Consider the following 21,355-nt stretch of genomic DNA (forward strand, 5'->3'; position numbering starts at 1 on the left):
CCCTAGTCCAGGTATGTCAAACTCCTTTTCTTTGAGGGCCACATGGCAGTTATGGTTGCCCTCAGAGGGCCACTTTTAACAGTGAATAATATACAGTATGAATGTCTATGTATTTGATTAGTATGTCATTTTTTACGTACGCTGTACAAAACCAAATATTTAGATTGTATCGTTAAAAACTGGCAGCTCAGTCGCCACAATTTTACCGAAATATTTTGCTTTTTTTTTTTTTTTTTACAGCATATAAAATAAAATAAATACATAGAATTAAATTAAATGGAATGGAAAAACTGTACCACAGTTTGTTTTTTTACGTGTATTATTTCTCTATATTGAAAGTGGATTTTACTGTAAAAAATGATACTGTAAAATTTTTGCACGAACAATTTGTTGGATTGAAATCATAAGTCAAGCAGATATTGAAGTATTTATCTTTGTTTGAACAAAAACATCGTTTTGAAACGTATGACGATATAATGTTTTGTTGTATTATTAGAGATGATTAAAGTGTAAATATATGTAATTGTACGCACTACGTTTATTTTTGTAATACATTTATTAAGAACATATAAGGTACTTTATCAACAAATTATTTCCACGCTTTCAGGGGCCATACAAGTTGGTGTGGCGGGCCAGATCTGTCCCCCGGGCCTTGAGTTTGACACCTGTGCCCCAGACCGTTCAACAGTAACCCACCTAGCCAAATCCCTCTCTCACCGTCCCCTGCTGCTCAGAAAAAACTCGCTAAAAAAGTACATTTGATTTTATTGTTATTTTTATTTTACTTAACACTAAGAGGTAATGCTTAATTGTCGGGAAGCGTATACAGAGCACAAATTACAGGGACTTTGGCGAGGCTGGAACCAAATATTCACGTTTCCCTTATTTCTTATGAGGAAAGTTCCTTAATAGGAACTTTTCCAATCCGGAAACCAAATAAATTAGTAATTGCAATTCATTTGCCTATGAATTATTCCACGGGATTGAAAGCACAAACTAAGAATTCCACAAAGTCAGTTTCTGTGAAGGATTGTGGTTCTTTCAGAATTGGGACATAATAGCCAACGAATACTTTGTCTTTGTGTGGTTTAAGTTAGTATATAATGCACACAAAACCACAAACAACTCCTAGTCTCTTTCTTTCTTTTTTTGTGAAGCTGCGTGCTCCCTGCGCTGTACATGTGCCGTTCACATCAGGCTTTAAAGTGCACTGGGTATTAGGCAAACAGGCTTTTAGACAATCTGTGCTTTCTTTTATGGAGTGCGGCTGTAAAATAACCCACCGAGATCGAGGAAGCAAATTGCAATTGTCAGCACTTTTATAAATACGTTGAGTAACAGTCAAGAAGAAGTCCACTAATAATTGAATGTTCATTGACGTGTGACCTATGAACTGTAGTCTCAAATTAAGGGGCTTCATTTAGTTCTATATGGCGTTATCCGAAACCCGAAAGCAGTGAAGTTGTCACGTTGTACAAATGGTAAATAACAACAAAATACAATGATTTGCAAATCCTTTTCAACTTATATTCAATTGAATAGACTGCAAAGACAAGATATTTCATGTTTAATGTTTTGCAAAAATCATTAACTTTTCCACTTTGCATAAATCCATCTTAGATTGAGCTCGGGCCCAGCGAAGCGTTTCTGGGTGTTGTTGATAAATGCCTTTGGCTTTGCATAGTAGAGTTGTAACTTGCACTTACAGATGTAGCGACCAACCGTAGTTACTGACAGTGGTTTTCTGAAGTGTTCCTGAGCCCATGTGGTGATATCCTTTACACACCGATGTCCGTTTTTGATGCAGTACCGCCCGAGGTATCGAAGGTGCGTAATATCATGGCTTACGTGCAGCGATTTCTCCAGATTCTCTGAACATTTTGATGATATTGTAGTGGAATTTCTGACCTTTGAGCTATATTTCGTGTCTGTCAAGAATGTCTGCTTGTTTCATTTCTCTTCTATTCTAAACCATTGAAGGACTAGATGTAGGCCAAAGTTCAATATGGAGTCGGGCTGACCATTTCTACACAATTTTTTGATTGTCTAAGCATGACTAAGGGATTCAAGGATGTTGCAAAACAAGCAGGTCGAAAACAACAAAGACCTTAAGGCATGGGGAAAACAGATAAAATGGCCAAGTGACAAGGGCTATGTGTGATTGCTTGATTTTTGTGTCCTCCGGAGGACGTTTGTTTGTCTGCATGGGCAGCTCAATCCAATTTTGTACTTGTGATTATTGGTAAATAAACCTTTTGTACTAAACTCACTTTTGTTGCCGTTTAAGCTTTGGACAATCCACTACAATATTACGGAGCGTAGATGGTGAAATCCCTAAATGTTATAATCTCTGTTTATAATCTCTATTTTCTATTTCCTGCTGGATCTACTCTCTATTTTATGCTGCTGCTGTCACATATACTGTATATACTGTAATATTGTACATGGTCATTGGTATATATTGTATATAAATAAACAAAGACCTTAAGGCATGGGGAAAACAGATAAAATGGCCAAGTGGCAAGGGCTATGTGTGATTGCTTGATTTTTGTGTCCTCCGGAGGACGTTTGTTTGTCTGCATGGGCAGCTCAATCCAATTTTGTACTTTTGATTATTGGTAAATAAACCTTTTGTACTAAACTCACTTTTGTTGCCGTTTAAGCTTTGGACAATCCACTACAATATTACGGAGCGTAGATGGTGAAATCCCTAAATGTTGTAATCTCTGTTTATAATCTCTATTTTCTATTTCCTGCTGGATCTACTCTCTATTTTATGCTGCTGCTGTCACATATACTGTATATACTGTAATATTGTACATGGTCATTGGTATATATTGTATATAAATAAACAAAGACCTTAAAGGCCTACTGAAATGATTTTTTTTTATTTAAACGGGAATAGCAGATGCATTCTATGTGTCATACTTGATCATTTCGCGATATTGCCATATTTTTGCTGAAAGGATTTAGTAGAGAAAATCGACGATAAAGTTCGCAACTTTTGCTCGCTGATAAAAAAAAGGCTTGCCTGTAGCGGAAGTAGCGTGACGTCACAGGAGCTAGTATTCCTCACAATTCCCCGTTGTTTACAATGGAGCGAGAGAGATTCGGACCGAGAAAGTGATGATTACCCCATTAATTTGAGCGAGGATGAAAGATTCGTAGATGAGGAACGTTACAGTGAAGGACTTGAGAGGCAGTGATGGACGTATCTTTTTTCGCTCTGACCGTAACTTAGGTACAAGCTGGCTCATTGGATTCCACACTCTCCTTTTTCTATTGTGGATCACGGATTTGTATTTTAAACCACCTGGGATACTATATCCTCTTGAAAATGAGAGTCGAGAACGCGAAATGGACATTCAGTGCCTTTTATCTCCACGACAATACATCGGCGAAATGCTTTAGCTACGAGCTAACGTGATAGCATCGTGCTTTAACTGCATATAGAAACAAAAGAAATAAACCCCTGACTGGAAGTATAGATAGAAAATCAACAATACTATTAAACCGTGGACATGTAAATACACGGTTAATGCTTTCCAGCCTGGCGAAGGTTAACAATGCTGTGCTAACGACGCCATTGAAGCTAACTTAGCAACGGGACCTCACAGAGCTATGCTAAAAACATTAGCTCTCCACCTACGCCAGCCAGCCCTCATTTGCTCATCAACACCCGTGCTCACCTGCGTTCCAGCGATCGGCAGAAGGACGAAGGACTTCACCCGATGCGTTTGGCGGCCCGGAGACGTAGGAAGTCAAGGTGAAGTCGGCGGCTAGCGCGGCTAGCGCGGCTAGCGCTCCAACAAAGTCCTCCTGGTTGTGTTGCTGTAGTCCGCTGCTAATACACCGATCCCACCTACAACTGTCTTCTTTGCAGCCTTCATTGTTCATTAAAAAAATTGCAAAAGATGTCCAGAATACTGTGGAATTATGAAATGAAAACAGAGCTGTTTGTATAGGATTCTACGGGGTACCATAACTTCCGTTACTCGGACTTCGTCACGCGCATACGTCATCATACCGCGATGTTTCAGCCGGATATTTCCCGGGAATTTTAAAATGTCACTTTATAAGTTAACCCGGCCGTATTGGCATGTGTTGCAATGTTAAGATTTCATCATTGATATATAAACTATCAGACTGCGTGGTCGCTAGTAGTGGCTTTCAGTAGGCCTTTAAGGCATGGGGAAAACAGATAAAATGGCCAAGTGACAAGGGCTATGTGTGATTGCTTGATTTTTGTGTCCTCCGGAGGACGTTTGTTTGTTTGTCACCTGTGGGATGTTCCAAATAAGTCTTTGATGAGCATTCCTCAACTTTCTCACTCTTTTTTGAAACACGTTGCAGGCATCAAATTCCAAATGAGCTAATATTTGCAAAAAATAACAAAGTTTACTAGTTGGAACGTTAAATATGTTGTCTTTGCAGTCTATTCAATTGAATATAAGTTGGAAAGGGTTAGCAAATAATTGTATTCTCTTTTTATTTACCATTTACACAACGTGACAACTTCACTGCTTTTGGGGTTTGAGTTGAGTTGAGTTTGAGTTTGAGTTTATTTGGAACATGCAAGCATACAACATGATACATCACCATTTCCAGTTTCTCTTTTCAACATGTTCGAAAAGGAGTAGGAAGAAGCAGAGCTTATTTAATCCTAGCCCTTTTCTTTATATAACAGTTGCAAAACTGTTTGTTCACTTCCTGTTCACAATTTTTTCACAATAAACGCCATAAGTAATCACAATAAAAACAAATAAATAAATAATAGTAAGAATTTAATAATAATAATTGGTGAAGTAAGTCATATTTCATATGATGAGATAAGTAAGATTACTTTAAGAATGAATGAATGGATGGATGAAATAAATTGAGAATGTTTGTCATGGTTCTTCTTCTTTGTACTTTGTAAACACTTTAAGTTTGAAGAGTTTCTTGAAGTGGATCATATTAGTACATTGTTTGATTGCTTTGCTTCATCCATTCCATCATTTAATTCCACATACTGATATACTGAAGGTCTTAGGTGTTGTACGTGCGTACAAATGTTTTAAATTACGTTTTTCTCTAAGATTATATTTCTCCTCTTTTGTTGAAAAGAATTGTTGTATATTCTTGGCTAGCAGGTTATAGTTTGCTTTGTGCATAATTTTAGCTGTTTGCAAATTCACTATGTGGTGGAATTTCAGTATTTTTGATTGAATAAATAAAGTGTTTGTATGTTCTCTACATCCAACATGATGTATTATTATAACTGATCTTTTTTGTAACACCGTTAATGAATGAAGTGTACTTCTGTAATTATTTCCCATATTTCTACACAATAACTCAGATATGGTAACACTAGTGAGCAGTAGAGAATATGAAGTCATTTTTGGTCTAGAACATGTTTTGCTTTATTCATTATTGACGTGTTTCTTGCTACTTTATGTTGTATATTTTTTACATGACATTTCCAGTTCAATTTATCATCAATCATTCTACCTAGAAATTTGGTTTCGTTTACTCTTTCAATTTCTATTCCGTCTATTTGTATTTGTGTCTGACTTTCTCTTCTACTGTTACCAAATAGCATTATTTTAGTTTTACTAAGATTCAACGATAGTCTGTTTTTGTCAAACCATCTTTTTAATTTGTTAATTTCTTCTGTTATTATTTGTATTATCTCCTGTGTGTTCTCTCCTGAACAAAACGCTGTTGTATCATCCGCAAATAACACTAACTTTAAATCTTTTGTAACTTTACAAATGTCATCTATATAGAGATTGAATAATTGAGGTCCTAGTATTGATCCCTGAGGTACACCACAGGATATATTTAGCGTTGTAGACGTGTGTTCGCCTAGCTTCACGTATTGTTTCCTGTTCGTTAGATAACTTCTTATCCAGTTTAAGACTAACCCTCTGATGCCATATCCTTCTAGTTTTTTTGATTAAAATATTGTGATTAATTGTGTCAAATGCTTTAGTTAGATCCATAAAAACATTTTTTATTGTCTATTGCATTGGTAATTTCTTCTGTCATTTCAATTAAAGCCATTGAAGTTGAAACATTAGCTCTGTATCCATATTGGTTCTCTTCGAGTATTCTATTTTTATTTATGAAACTTTCTAATCTGTTATTGAACAGTTTTTCAATGATTTTAGAAGATTGTGGAAGTAGAGAAACAGGTCTATAATTTGTAAATTGATGTTTGTCTCCAGTCTTATAAATTGGTGCAACTTTAGCTATTTTCATTTTGTTTGGAAATGTACCTGTTTGAAATGATAGGTTACTAATATACATTAATGGTCCTGAGATCTCTTCAATAACCTTTTTTATTGTTTCCATATCAATTCCGTTACAATCAGTTGAAGTCTTAGATTTACATTTTTTCACGATTGTAACTATTTCCTCCTGTGTCACATTACTGAGGAACATGGAGTTGGGATTTCGCTCTATGGTATCATTATAGTCCTCAATTGGAACTGGGTCTGGAATCCTTTCTTCCAATTTTGGTCCAATATTTACAAAATAATTATTGAAGCTTTCAACTACTTCCTTTATGTTGTCATTGTTTTTATTTCCGTCTACGAAGTATTGAGGGTAGTCCCTCTTAGTTCCATTTTTAATAATGCTATTGAGGATGCCCCATGTTGCTCTCATATTATTTTTGTTCCTGTCCAATAATTCACTGTAATATTCTTTTCTACATGATCGTAGTATGTCTGTTAACTTGTTTTTATACTTTTTGTACTTAATTTCTGCCTCTATAGTTCTTTGTGCTATAAATGTTCTATATAGTGTATTCTTCTTCTTACAAGCATTTTTTACTCATTTTGTCATCCATGGTTGATTATTCTTTCTCTGCTTGTTACTGAGTTGTATCCATGGACAATGTTTGTCATAAAGTATTATGAACTTGTTTAAGAAATGTTCATATGCTTCATCAACCTCTTTTTCATTATACACATTGTCCCAATCTTGCTCAATTTTGAAGGCAGTCCTCCTCTTCTCTGTGCATAGTCTTCGAAATGTCCTTTTGTCTTCCATGTTCTTCTTGTAGTTTCCATCATATATTGTAAAAACTGGCAGATGATCACTAACGTCGGTTATAAGTAGACCACTTGTAGTGTTATTATCAAAATCATTGGTAGAAATATTATCAATAAGCGTGTCTTCATGTTGAGGTCGCAAAGGCAGATTTTGAGGCCAGAAAAACATGTTTTGTGTGTTGCTGTTGGTGTGTGTACCTCCTGTTCAGAGACAAATAGTGGACTACTACCCAGATAGCAGTTCGCACTGGGCCAGATCCGCTTTCAAATCACCAGATCCGTATAGAAGTGAATGTGGACCAGTTGTGTCTGGGACTCTCAGATTGACAATCCAAATGATTGGTTAGGGCCTGTTTAGGGGCGGACTCCGCAGGCCAGACGCGCCATGTTTCGAAATGAACCAGTCAGCGTGTGACGTCACTGCAGTTAGCAACGCGGAACTGCAGAGGACGGGGAAGTGAGCCAGTATCAAAAGTAAGTGGGCTTTTTTTTTTTTAAACATATTGCTCGTTATGAATGTTTTTGTTTGGGGGCTTTCGTTAAAATCATCTTTTGGATGGCAGACCATTTTTCCAGGTTTTAAACGTTAGCTGTTGTCACGATTCTGTTCATAACTTTTATGGACAGAATTTCTATGCGCAGTCAGGGTGTTGAGGGGATCCCGTTTCGTGGCTGCAGGATTAGGTCTCTGGCTTCATCTAACCAGGATCTTCAGCTCTCACTGGATCGGTTCACAGCTGAGTGTGAAGCGACTGGGATGAGAATCAGCACCTCCAAGTCCGAGTCCATGGTTCTCGCCCGGAAAAGGGTGGAGGGCCATCTCCGGGTTGGGGAGGAGATCTTGCCCCAAGTGGAGGAGTTCAAGTACCTCGGAGTGTTGTTCACGAGTGAGGGAAGAGTGGATGGTGAGATCGACAGGCGGATCGGTGCGGCGTCTTCAGTAATGCGGACGCTGTATCGATCCGTTGTGGTGAAGAAGGAGCTGAGCCGGAAGGCAAAGTTCTCAATTTACCGGTCGATCTACGTTCCCATCCTCACCTATGGTCATGAGCTTTGGGTTATGACCCGAAAGGACAAGATCACGGGTACAAAATGAGTTTCCTTCACCGGGTGGCGGGTCTCTCCCTTAGAGATAGGGTGAGAAGCTCTGTCATCCGGGAGGAACTCAAAGTAAAGCCACTGCTCCTCCACATGGAGAGGAGCCAGATGAGGTGGGTCGGGCATCTGGTCAGGATGCCACGTTTTGATTTAGTATTTGCTAGTTGAACTTTACACATCACAAAAAAGGTCAATTCGGATCGCTAACGTTGTTAGCATAAATTGATGGGATTTAACATAGAGAAAAGTATGAAGTCCTTGGGCTCAAATCCCAGTGTGGCCTCAATAGCCCTGCTGTAGTGTGTAGCATGCTGGGAATTATCTGGGCATGTGATGGAAGAATACACTGCACATGTGATGGAGGAATGCACAGTGCAGGGTCGAAATTCTACTGAATTTGCATGAAATCAGGTTGTTTTAGCTAATAATCATGCTGCAAGATCTAGCATGTTGCATTCAATGTTTATTCCCATTCATTTCCCATGGAAAGTTTCCAACTTTGAATATTCCCGGAATTTTGCAACCCTAGCAGACGGGTATAGTGCTCAGTATAAAATCTGCACGGTACATTTGTAAATGCTATACAAACATATTCTCGCATCCTTTAAAAAGATGCGCATTTCAACTATGATTAAGCAGCAAGTAGGGAGCTCACCATGTCGAGATATTTCCAGTTACGTTGGCAGCCTCTCGAAAATGAAAGGACATGTAAATTGTTGTTAAAACTAGTCGTCATTTATTCATCCTCCCCAGTTTTTTCACCTTACCTTCCATCGCGGGGGACGTGACATCAAGCAGATCACCTGGAACAACCAGTCACACATTTTTTGACAATGTGGCCAAGAAAATATCATGGAAGAGAGCAAATGGAAAAAAATGGCCTTCTGACAATTGGCATTGAGAGCAGCACTTGCACATGAGTACAAAAACTGTGAAACTTACAAACTCGGAATGGTAAATGAAGAGTACTTTCCAGCAAACTATGGACGCTTATTTCCAGTTTACGGCATCAAAACAGGAAGTACATTTTCAACCCCATGACGTGCAGTGAGCAAACTCTTCCATTTCAGGCCTCTGCTTGGGTTTAATACAAACTACGGAACACAAAACATTATAGGCACTAGCAAAAACAAAAATCCATAAATTAGCCGCGCCGTCTTTTCAGCCGCAGGGTTCAAAACGTAGGAAAAAAAAGACCTGCTGATGGACAGCATGTAACTGTCAAGGAGAGTAATTTATTGAAGAGTTGAGTTATTTCCACATTTTCAGACCAAGACATGGACCGGACCTCCTCCGTCTCTCTGGTCAAAGTTCCACAGACAAGTGGTAACCAATCAGGTGTTAGGACCCGCCCACTGACTTTGAGGCTGACTTTGACAGATAATATTAATTCATGACATAATTGATTTAATAATGAATTATTTTTTACGTTAAATTAGAAAAACGACACATTTAATAACCCATGTATGTATTCAAGTCCCATAATAAGTAATGACATTTAAGTAATTAATTAAAGATGTATTTAATTGTTGATTACTTTACAAGATATAAGATCTAAGTTAAAAAGGTCATATATTTTAGAGGAAAACTGTTCTACTGTGTCTGTGACACTTGAACATGTGCTGTATGCTTCTGTAATTTAATTTTTGAAGGTATTTATTTGATCATATTTTATTTTTATTCAATGATTTTGCATTTTTGCAAGCTATTTCAGAAACCAAGCAGGATTTTACAGACTATATAAAACAAAATAAACAAACACTCCTGGAAAAAGGATGTTTACTGTTTTACTTGAACCATTCCAAAGCAAGTCCCGTGTTTTATTAGATATGCTGTTGACATGTTTTGTACAAAATCATTTGCAATTTAATTTTGTTCCCGTCAATAATAGCTTTTAAAAAAAAAAAAACGAATAAAGTATTGTCGCAATTACTTTAAAAATAGACAAACGTTATTTTCTTTGTTGACACATTCAAATATGATGCGGATCAATGCCAAACAAAGTTTTGGTAATAACTCGGAACCACATCTGGTCCAGAGCTGGTCCGAATATAATATTTGGGTAACGCATATGTGCCGCATTTGGGCCGTATGTGACCTTGTTTTCCGCTGCTTTGGACCAGATTTGGCCCAAAGCTGTTCCAGATCTGGCAAATGAGTCTGTGTCAGATCAATTCCGAGGTGCAAAAAGACACAGATTTTTTTAGTTCACCCGGCCCATAACTGGTCCAGTTCTATTTTGCCATCTGGTATATGCTCATCTTTATTTTAAAAATCTGCTTTAAAGGCTTACTGAAAGCCACTACTACCGACCACACAGTCTGATAGTTTATATATCAATGATGAAATCTTAACAATGCAACACATGCCAATACGGCCGGGTTAACTTATAAAGTGACATTTAAAACTTCCCGGGAAATATCCGGCTGAAACGTTGCGGTATGATGACGTATGCGCGTGACGAAGTCAGAGTAACGGAAGTTATGGTACCCCGTAGAATCCTAAAAGCTCTGTTTTCATTTCATAATTCCACAGTATTCTGGACATCTTTTGCAATTTGTTTAATGAACAATGAAGGCTGCAAAGAAGACAGTTGTAGGTGGGATCGGTGTATTAGCAGCGGACTACAGCAACACAACCAGGAGGACTTTGTTGGAGCGCTAGCCGCGCTAGCCGCGCTAGCCGCGCTAGCCGCCGACCTCACCTTGACTTCCTACGTCTCCGGGCCGCCAAACGCATCGGGTGAAGTCCTTCGTCCTTCTGCCGATCGCTGGAACGCAGGTGAGCAGGGGTGTTGATGAGTAGATGAGGGCTGGCTGGCGTAGGTGGAGAGCTAATGTTTTTAGCATAGCTCTGTGAGGTCCCGTTGCTAAGTTAGCTTCAATGGCGTCGTTAGCACAGCATTGTTAACCTTCGCCAGGCTGGAAAGCATTAACCGTGTATTTACATGTCCACGGTTTAATAGTATTGTTGATTTTCTATCTATACTTCCAGTCAGGGGTTTATTTTTTTGTTTCTATGTGCAGTTAAAGCACGATGCTATCACGTTAGCTAGTAGCTAAAGCATTTCGCCGATGTATTGTCGTGGAGATAAAAGGCACTGAATGTCTATTTCGCGTTCTCGACTCTCATTTTCAAGAGGATATAGTATCCCAGGTGGTTTAAAATACAAATCCGTGATCCACAATAAAAAAAGGAGAGTGTGGAATCCAATGACCCAGCTTGTACCTAAGTTACGGTCAGAGCGAAAAAAGATACGTCCATCACTGTCTCTCAAGTCCTTCACTGTAACGTTCCTCATCTACGAATCTTTCATCCTCGCTCAAATTAATGGGGTAATCATCACTTTCTCGGTCCGAATCTCTCTCGCTCCATTGTAAACAACGGGGAATTGTGAGGAATACTAGCTCCTGTGACGTCACGCTACTTCCGCTACAGGCAAGACTTTTTTTTTATCAGCGAGCAAAAGTTGCGAACTTTATCGTCGATTTTCTCTACTAAATCCTTTCAGCAAAAATATGGCAATATCGCGAAATGATCAAGTATGACACATAGAATGGATCTGCTATTCCCGTTTAAATTTTAAAAAATCATTTCAGTAGGCCTTCAAATATGCAGTGAATTTCAGCAATAAGAGGTTTTTAGGATTTTTACATGTTATGCATTACATTTTGTATTATTTATGCACTAATTCCATTTGGATCGAGGTACCGTGATTCTCTTTATAAAGCAAATAGTTGTTGAGTAGTTTATGGAGAAAAGTTATACGATGGTTGCTTGATTAGTTCGTTTTTAGATGCAATTTTAATATGTAATACAACAATCATCTTACCAAACTCACTTGAGGAGTTGGGCATATTTGTACCCTCAAAATGGAGACCATCCAGATGATGTTCCAAACAGAGAAGTCTTTGTGAAAATTCTAAATTCTGTTGTCCCCTCCCCCTCTCCTTGACCGAGGTTGCCAGATACGAAGCCGAATCCAACTCAAACGACTGGGCTACTCCAAGGAACTTCAAACTTCCACTGGCTCTTACTAGGGGTTGAGGTGCTGGGACCATAATAGCTGAATAAACGAGCGTTTTGTCAATAACAAATCTCGAACCAACACATTTTACACAGAAATTAGGCTATTTTCAGGAAGAAGTACATCATGCCTGTGTACAATATCACAACAAATGGCAATCATATTGTTATTGTCAGTACTATCAGAAAACTACAACTAAAACCAACTAGAACCAACGCTAGTAATGGCTGTACTGGTGAAAATAAGTAAAGCATGCTCAGCAGCCTAATTTACACCCAGACTAAAGAAGACATTTTACCAAGGAATGCCTATAGACCAGTGTTTCAAACGTTTCAGATTGCCATATAACTTGGTACATGTAGTCCACAACATGCAAACACAAATGAGGAATCATGTGATTTGGCTGTCTCCATACGTTTCACATTGCCACGACAGCCGTGTCAGCATATTGAGAACGAAATAGGCACTGACACTACCACTACCCACATCCACATAGGATCATTTCTCGAAAATATATTTTGCCAAGTCAGTTCGAATACACATCAACATACAGGCTAACGGGCATATATTTCCCGCGTTAGCGACTCACCGGGTTTTGTTGTCAGCTCAAGGAGGAGATGGTGTGGGCGAGAAAGAAAGGAAGTAAGCCAGGCTGCAAATCTGGTGCGATACGCTGGCTAATGTTAAAATAGGGGCGGCGTGGCGTAGTGGGTAGGGCAACCGTGCCAGAAACCTGAGGGTTGCAGGTTCGCTCCCCGCCTCTTACCATCTAAAAATCGCTGCCGTTGTGTCCTTGGGCAGGACACTTCACCCTTTGCCCCCGGTGCCGCTCACACCGGTGAAATGAATGATGAATGATATGTGGTGGTCGGAGGGGCCACAGGCGCAAATTGCAGCCACGCTTCCGTCAGTCTACCCCAGGGCAGCTGTGGCTACGAAAGTAGCTTACCACCACCAGGTGTGAATGATTGATGGGTTCAGAAAAACATGTAAAGCGACTTTGGGAACTTAGAAAAGCGCTATATAAATCCCAGGTATTATTAAAATCTTCTTTATCTTCATCTCTCCAATGCTAAATCCTGGACATACCGTATACATGTGCATATCGACAATAACATGTTTTTTCTATTTGTATCATGTTAATACTCTTATTGCACTGCTGCTTTGACCACTTGTAAACAATAGAGGCTCGAGCAGGCTATACAGTAAACTACGCTACGAGCTACTTCGCTAATGTTATAACGCATTATACCACTAACTGGTCCATTGACAAACACGGTAGACACTGATCCAAATAAAAGTCGTCTTAAGGAAAATCATTCTTTATTTTTCCGTAGGACGTTGACGCTACTGTCTTACAGTAAAAGGCTAAGCCAGCTACACAACAAATCGAGCCAACGTTGCTAACGTTGTAATCAAGACTCCAAACATCCCAGAAAAAGCTAGTCAGGTTCCTTCTAGACCTCCACCCCAGATCCCACCTCACAAGTTGAAAAACCTTATTCAGGTGTTGCAATTTAGTGGTCAATTGTACGGAATATGTACTGTACTGTGCAATCTACTAATAGAAGTTTAAATCAATCAATCAAAACGTGTCATTCACTCATTTCTAAACTACTGTAATACTTACCGTTTCATTGTCTCCTCCATTCCCATAAATAATAGACTTTCAGATGAAGCTGAAAGTTTGTGGAGTGACTCGCGCTGGTAAAGGAAACAAACAACAGATCATTTTCCTTCAATGGATTTAATCGTGGACATGTTGTGGGTCCTACAAAAAAAAAATGGTTGACTCGCGCAGGGATGCTTGGGTACATTTGTATTGTATACAAATAATTCCGCTGACGTCACAAGTCAGAAAACGTCACAAGTCGGAGCAAATTCCAAACGGACCGTTTGGTTGAAGTAGGAAGGACGAAAGGAAACATTATTTTATAAATATCCGCGCAATGCCTTCATGGTTTGATTTCAAATGTTTTCAGACTGAGGTAATCACCTATAACCTACACATGGACCACCCGCCAATAACAACATCAGATGGCAACGCTCTGCGAGAGGTCAATGACTTCAAGTACTTGGGTTCCTGGATGAACTCCACAGAACAAGACCATAAGGTGGAGGGCCCTGAACGGTATGTCAAGAGTGTGGCGCTCGAATCTCCCCCGACACATAAAGCTGAGTCTATTCCACGCCGCTGTGGAGTCTGTCCTCCTGTATGGCTGCGAAAGCTGGACCCTGACAGCCACCCTGCAGAAGTCACTAGATGGGTACTACACCAGAATGATAAGAGCTGTTCTGAGTGTGGACCAGAACATCCACATCACCAACAAGGACCTGTACGGGCAACTGCCGATGCTCAGAAGGAAGGTAACAGCTAGGAGGATGAGGCTGGCCGGCCACTGCCATGGACATCGGGATTTCCCGGCCAGCAGGCTGGTCCTATGGGAACCAACGCACGGGCATCGATCGCGAGGACGTCCCGCGCTAACGTACGTGGACATCCTGAAGAAAGATGCGGGAGCTGAAAGCTCTACGGAGCTGGCCGGGTGTATGGAGAACCGGAATGATTGGAGACTCCGATGGAAACTCGTCTAAAGACGACTGAGAGAGAGAGAAATGTTTGATCCCAAATACACATAAGCATGTACCAACGATAAGAAAAGTCGGTTTTGCATAATTGGGCCCTTTTAAACCGAGTTATTTGGTTTAAAGCAACGTGTAATAAGTGAACTGAAGATGTGAGGTCCCGGTGGGTCACAAGCTCATGGAGGGGAGGACAAAAAGCAAGAGAAGACGCGACAGTATAGGAGGGGAGTAAGTGAACTCTTGCTGATAGTGGCACAAAATATGGAATGCATTACGGAAGTGACAGAGAGGAGGATAGAAATAAACACATAAATCCGCCTGGAAAAGACACACAGACAATTGCGGGGATGGCCGGGCCTCTTCTGCCAGCACTATCTCTGACTCATCCTTCTTTTCTCTCACAATCTTCACCCTTACTTCCATGGCACCCTTTGAGCCCAAAAGTATCCATCAAGCTGTCCTCTAGGTTCCAGTGCCCAGTACCCTTATTCGTCGTTGTTTTCTAGGCTGGGGGGGTGGGGGGGAATGTTATCTTAGCATTAGCCTTGAGTCTCTCTCTCTCTCTGGCAGCGCTACAAAGGTTAATGTGAGTGTGGTGTGGCTCTTGGTGCTTGCGGGTGAGTTATGGGCACTGGAGTCAGAGGGACCCAAAAAGAACATAATGAGCGTACTTTTGGGAGAAGGATTAAAGAGTGAAGAGGGGGGGGGGGGGAGGATGGAGGGAGGGCAATGTGGAGGGATCCAAATGCCAAATGCTGATGTGTTTGTTTTCCATCATGACTCTTTTGGGCAATGACAAAGAGCCAAAGCAAAAAAAAAATTTAAAAAGGGTAATGTTGATAAATCACAAGCAGGCTTTGAACTCTTGAACGACTATCCCTCAAAGGACGTGTCGTTATCTCTTCGCCGAACCAGATGGCGCTGTTTTCTTAAATGCAGCGTCGGGGTTTGATTGCATGATAATAATAATACTGATAACAATAGTAATTAGGCCTGTCAAAAATGGCGCATTAACAATTGCAACCCTTGTTTTGTCTTTGCATTTTGTATCTGAGGAGTGAGGATTATGCAGAATTGTTTTCCTAGGTAAACAGAGAGCGCAAATCAGTCCCGAAAGATACAACGTCCCATCAGTCAGCATCAATCAATCAATCATTCAATCAATCAATCAATCAATGTTTACTTATATAGCCCCAAATCCCGAGTGTCTCAAAGGGCTGCACAAGCCACAACGACATCCTGGGCTCAGATCCCACATCAGGGCAAGAAAAAACTCAACCCAATGGGAGGACAATGAGAAACCTTGGAGAGGAATCTTAAAGTAGAGAACCCAGTGATGTCCAAACTTACAGGTGAATAGTGCCCGCCCCATTCTGTGATGGGCGGGCACTATCCACTAAGCAGGTTTAGGCAAAAGAGTTACAGAGAATAACTTTTTCAAAAAGAAAAGGGTCAAAAAATAGGGGGTTTCTATAGAACGCAATGTCGGGAATGACGTGATCGGTATTGTATGGACCCCAAGGTGTTAATGCGCAGATCGTTTTCCCAGGATGCAGACAAAACTCTGCAGTTTCTCTAGTGACTCAAAGCGCTTTTAACATAGTGAAAGCCAATATCTAAGTTACATTAAACGCAGTGTGGGTGGCACTGGGAGCAGGTGGGTCAAGTGTCTCGCCCAAGGACACAACGGCAGAGACCAGGATGGCGGAAGCGGGGATCGAACCTGGAACCCTCAAGTTGCTGGCATGGGCCACTCTACCAATCGAGCTATGCCGCCCTGTTGGAGAATGATTAATTTTTGTATAAGTCAGGCAAAATACAAAAATACAGAAACGTTTGCACTGGAAGCTAAGGAAATAGCCAATGGGAAAACTTAGCATAGACTCAGGATTCAAAGAATATACCCAGGTAACTTCTTGCATAGCGCAAACAAGACAGCCAACCGAGTGTGGCGAAAAGCAGGAATAAATATCAATCAATCAATCAATCAATCAATGTTTATTTATATAGCCCTAAATAACGAGTGTCTCAAAGGGCTGCACAAGCCACAACAACATCCTCGGTTCAAATCCCACATCCGAGCAATACAAAACTCAACCAATGGGACAATGAGAAACCTTGGAGGGGACCGCAGATGTGGGGACCCCCCCTAGGGTGACCGGTGCAATGGACGTCGAGTGGATCTAGCATAATATTGTGAGAGTCCAGTCCATAGTGAATCTAACATAATAGTGTGAGAGTCCAGTCCATAGTGCATCTAACATAATAGTGTGAGAGTCCAGTCCATAGTGGATCTAACATAATAGTCTGAGAGTCCAGTCCATAGTGGATCTAACATAATAGTTAGAGTCCAGTCCATAGTGAATCTAACATGATAGTGTGAGAGTCCAGTCCATAGTGCATGCAACATAATAGTGAGAGTCCAGTCCATAGTGGATCTAACATAATAGTGTGAGAGTCTAGTCCATAGTGGATCTAACATTATATTGTGAGAGTCCAGTCCATTGCGGCTCTAGCATAATATTGTGAGAGTCCAGTCCATAGTGGATCTAACATAATAGTGTGAGAGTCCAGTCCATAGTGGATCTAACATAATAGTGTGAGAGTCCAGTCCATAGTGGATCTAACATAATAGTGTGAGAGTCCAGTCCATAGTGGATCTAACATAATAGTGAGAGTCCAGTCCATAGTGGATCTAACATAATAGTGTGAGAGTCCAGTCCATAGTGGATCTAACATAATAATGTGAGAGTCCAGTCCATAGTGGATCTAACATAATAGTGTGAGAGTCCAGTCCATAGTGGATCTCACATAATAGTGTGAGAGTCCAGTCCATAGTGGATTTAATATAATAGTGTGAGAGTCCAGTCCATAGTGGATCTAACATAATAGTGTGAGAGTCCAGTCCATAGTGGATCTAACATAATAGTGTGAGAGTCCAGTCCATAGTGGATCTAACATAATAGTGTGAGAGTCCAGTCCATAGTGGATCTAACATAATAGTGAGACAGTCCAGTCCATAGTGGATCTAACATAATAGTGTGAGAGTCCAGTCCATAGTGGATATAACATAAGAGTGTGAGAGTCCAGTCCACAGTGGATCTAACATAATAGTGAGAGAGTCCAGTCCATAGTGGATCTAACATAATAGTGAGAGTCCAGTCCATAGTTGATCTAACATTATATTGTGAGAGTCCAGTCAATAGTGGATCTAACATAATAGTGTGAGAGTCCAGTCCATAGTGGATCTAACATTATATTGTGAGAGTCCAGTCCATAGTGGATCTAGCATAATATTGTGAGAGTCTAGTCCATAGTGGATCTAACATAATAGTGTGAGAGTCCAGTCCATAGTGGATCTAACATAATAGTGTGAGAGTCCAGTCCATAGTGGATCTAACATAATAGTGTGAGAGTCCAGTCCATAGTGGATCTAACATAATAGTGTGAGAGTCCAGTCCATAGTGGATCCAACATAATAGTTAGAGTCCAGTCCATAGTGGATCTAACATAATAGTGTGAGAGTCCAGTCCATAGTGGATTTAATATAATAGTGTGAGAATCCAGTCCATAGTGGATCTAACATAATAGTGAGAGTCCAGTCCATAGTGGGGCCAGCAGGAGACCATCCCGAGTGGAGACAGGTCAGCAGCGCAGAGACGTCCCCAACCGATGCACAGTCGAGTGGTCCACCCCGGGTCAGCCAGCGCTTCATCCGTGGCCACCGAACCTGTGCCCCCCCCCGCCCCCCCTCAACAAGGGAGAGGGGAGCAGAGCAGAAAACAAACGGCAGATCAACTGGTCTAAAAAAGGGGGTCTATTTAAAGGCTAGAGTATACAAATGAGTTTTAAGATGGGACTTAAATGCTTCTACTCTCTGAATAGTGCCCAGGAGCAGCTGAGCGTCCCGAACACTAATCAGAGGCAGGTGAAAATAATCAGCACCCATGGCAACTTAGAAAACACAAACCCAGGGGTGCAGAAACAGAACTAAGAGAGTCTTAAAGTAAAACAAAACATGACCCGAGCACCGCATCGTGACACAAAGGCCGCGTTATATCGAACTATGAGTGTATATCGAGAAAGCGCATTTACCAGCATTTAACTCATAAACTACAATGCCATAAATATGTCCATAGTCACGTCACAAATGGCCCATTTTTTTTCAAAAAGATTCCAAAGCACAGCGTTCAGAGGCATCCAAAACTACCGCTCACGTCCAAATGCATGAACCTTAATGACATCGTTAAACACAAGCAACCAACATTGGAAAAACATTTACAAGTCCGAAAAGAGGAAAATCATCTCCTTTTTTAAAAATGATCTTCGACCCAACTCTCTCGTTTGAGTCACACATTAAGAGTGTTACTAAAACGGCCTTCTTTCATCTCCGTAATATCGCTAAAATTCGTTCCATCTTGTCCACTAGCGACGCTGAGATCATTATTCATGCGTTCGTTACATCTCGTCTCGATTACTGTAACGTTTTATTTTCGGGCCTCCCTATGTCTAGCATTAAAAGATTACAATTGGTACAAAATGCGGCTGCAAGACTTTTGACAAAAACAAGAAAGTTTGATCATATTACGCCTATACTGGCTCACTTGCACTGGCTTCCTGTGCACTTAAGATGCGACTTTAAGGTTTTACTACTTACGTATAAAATACTACACGGTTTAGCTCCTGCCTATCTCGCCGATTGTATTGTACCATATGTCCCGGCAATCAATCAATCAATCAATGTTTATTTATATAGCCCTAAATCACAAGTGTCTCAAAGGGCTGTACAAGCCACAACGACATCCTCGGTACAGAGCCCACAAGATCTAACATAATAGTGTGAGAGTCCAGTCCATAGTGGATCTAACATAATATTGTGAGAGTCCAGTCCATAGTGGATCCAACATAATAGTGAGAGTCCAGTCCATAGTGGATCTAACATAATAGTGAGAGTCCAGTCCATAGTGGGGCCAGCAGGAGACCATCCCGAGTGGAGACAGGTCAGCAGCGCAGAGACGTCCCCAACCAATGCACAGTCGAGCGGTCCACCCCGCAAGAAATCTGCGTTCAAAGAACTCCGGCTTATTAGTGATTCCCAGAGCCAAAAAAAAGTCTGCGGGCTATAGAGCGTTTTCTATTCGGGCTCCAGTACTCTGGAATGCCCTCCCCGGTAACAGTTAGAGATGCTACCTCAGTAGAAGCATTTAAGTCCCATCTTAAAACTCATTTGTATACTCTAGCCTTTAAATAGACCCCCCCTTTTTTAGACCAGTTGATCTGCCGTTTCTTTTCTTCTCTCCTCTTCTCCCCTGTCCCTTGCGAGGGGGAGTTGCATAGGTCCGGTGGCCATGGATGAAGTGCTGGCTGTCCAGAGTCGGGACCCCGGGTGGACCACTGGCCTGTGCATCGGTTGGGGACATCTCTGCGCTGCTGACCCGTCTCCGCTCGGGATGGTTTCCTGCTGGCCCCGCTGTGGACTGGACTCTCGCTGATGTGTTGGATCCACTGTGGACTGGACTTTCACAATGTTATGTCAGACCCACTCCACATCCATTGCTTTCGGTCTCCCCTAGAGGGGGGGGGGGGGGGTTACCCACATATGCGGTCCTCTCCAAGGTTTCTCATAGTCATTCACCGATGTCCCACTGGGGTGAGTTTTTCCTTGCCCGTATGTGGGCTCTGTACCGAGGATGTCGTTGTGGCTTGTACAGCCCTTTGAGACACTTGTGATTTAGGGCTATATAAATAAACGTTGATTGATTGATTGAATCAGACACTGATGCAACATCTTTTTGTCAACCAAGGATGCTTCTCTTTAGTTTGGGGTGTAGTTGGCTGAAAAACGAAAAAAAACCCACATGGGGTACTCAACTGGAAAAAGTTCCAGAAGCACTCTTCTATAACTAATGGTCACAGGTATTTACTTTCCCGCTGACGAGAAGCAACCCAAACGGGGGGGGGGAAAAAAAAAAAGGGCGGCTGAAAACTACTCCCTTTCATGGCCAATGTTCAAAAGTCTGACATTTCACTGCATCATTTCAGTGGCGTCTGTGGACTTTTCAACACTGTGCAGCTACGTGTAGGAATACCTGTCTTTATAAGGCAGCGTGTGGCGGGCGGTGACAGCTCCAGGCGTGCTGATTGTCCAGGCCCGTCGCGGCGAGGTTACAGACGGAGGCAACACTCCTGCAAAGACCGGGGCCTGGCCAAGATATGTGACACGCAACAGGAAGTAGGAAAAGTTGAAGAAAAATCCGTAACATCACACGGTAGTTAATGTACAACATCACTACTGTTTGTCCCGAGTTGGACATCATTGTATCAACCAGTCAAGCATGTTATTATATATTCTCCATGCGGGGACAATATTATACACATTAATCTTGGATGTAATTTAGAGTAGTCAGTGTACAGCTTCTATATATCCACTGAGAATAAGTCAACACACTACCAAAAAAGAAGCAAAATCGGGGCCCTAAAATACCAGGTAGTGTGGGTTACCTGTACTGTTGCACCTCTACTAAACTCCATCCAACCATTATCTAGGAGATTTTAATAGAAGCATTCACATACCATGGTTTATATAGGGCACAGAACGGGTAGG

This window comes from Entelurus aequoreus, linkage group LG10 (assembly GCF_033978785.1).
Source record: "Entelurus aequoreus isolate RoL-2023_Sb linkage group LG10, RoL_Eaeq_v1.1, whole genome shotgun sequence".
In the NCBI taxonomy this organism is placed as follows: domain Eukaryota; kingdom Metazoa; phylum Chordata; class Actinopteri; order Syngnathiformes; family Syngnathidae; genus Entelurus; species Entelurus aequoreus.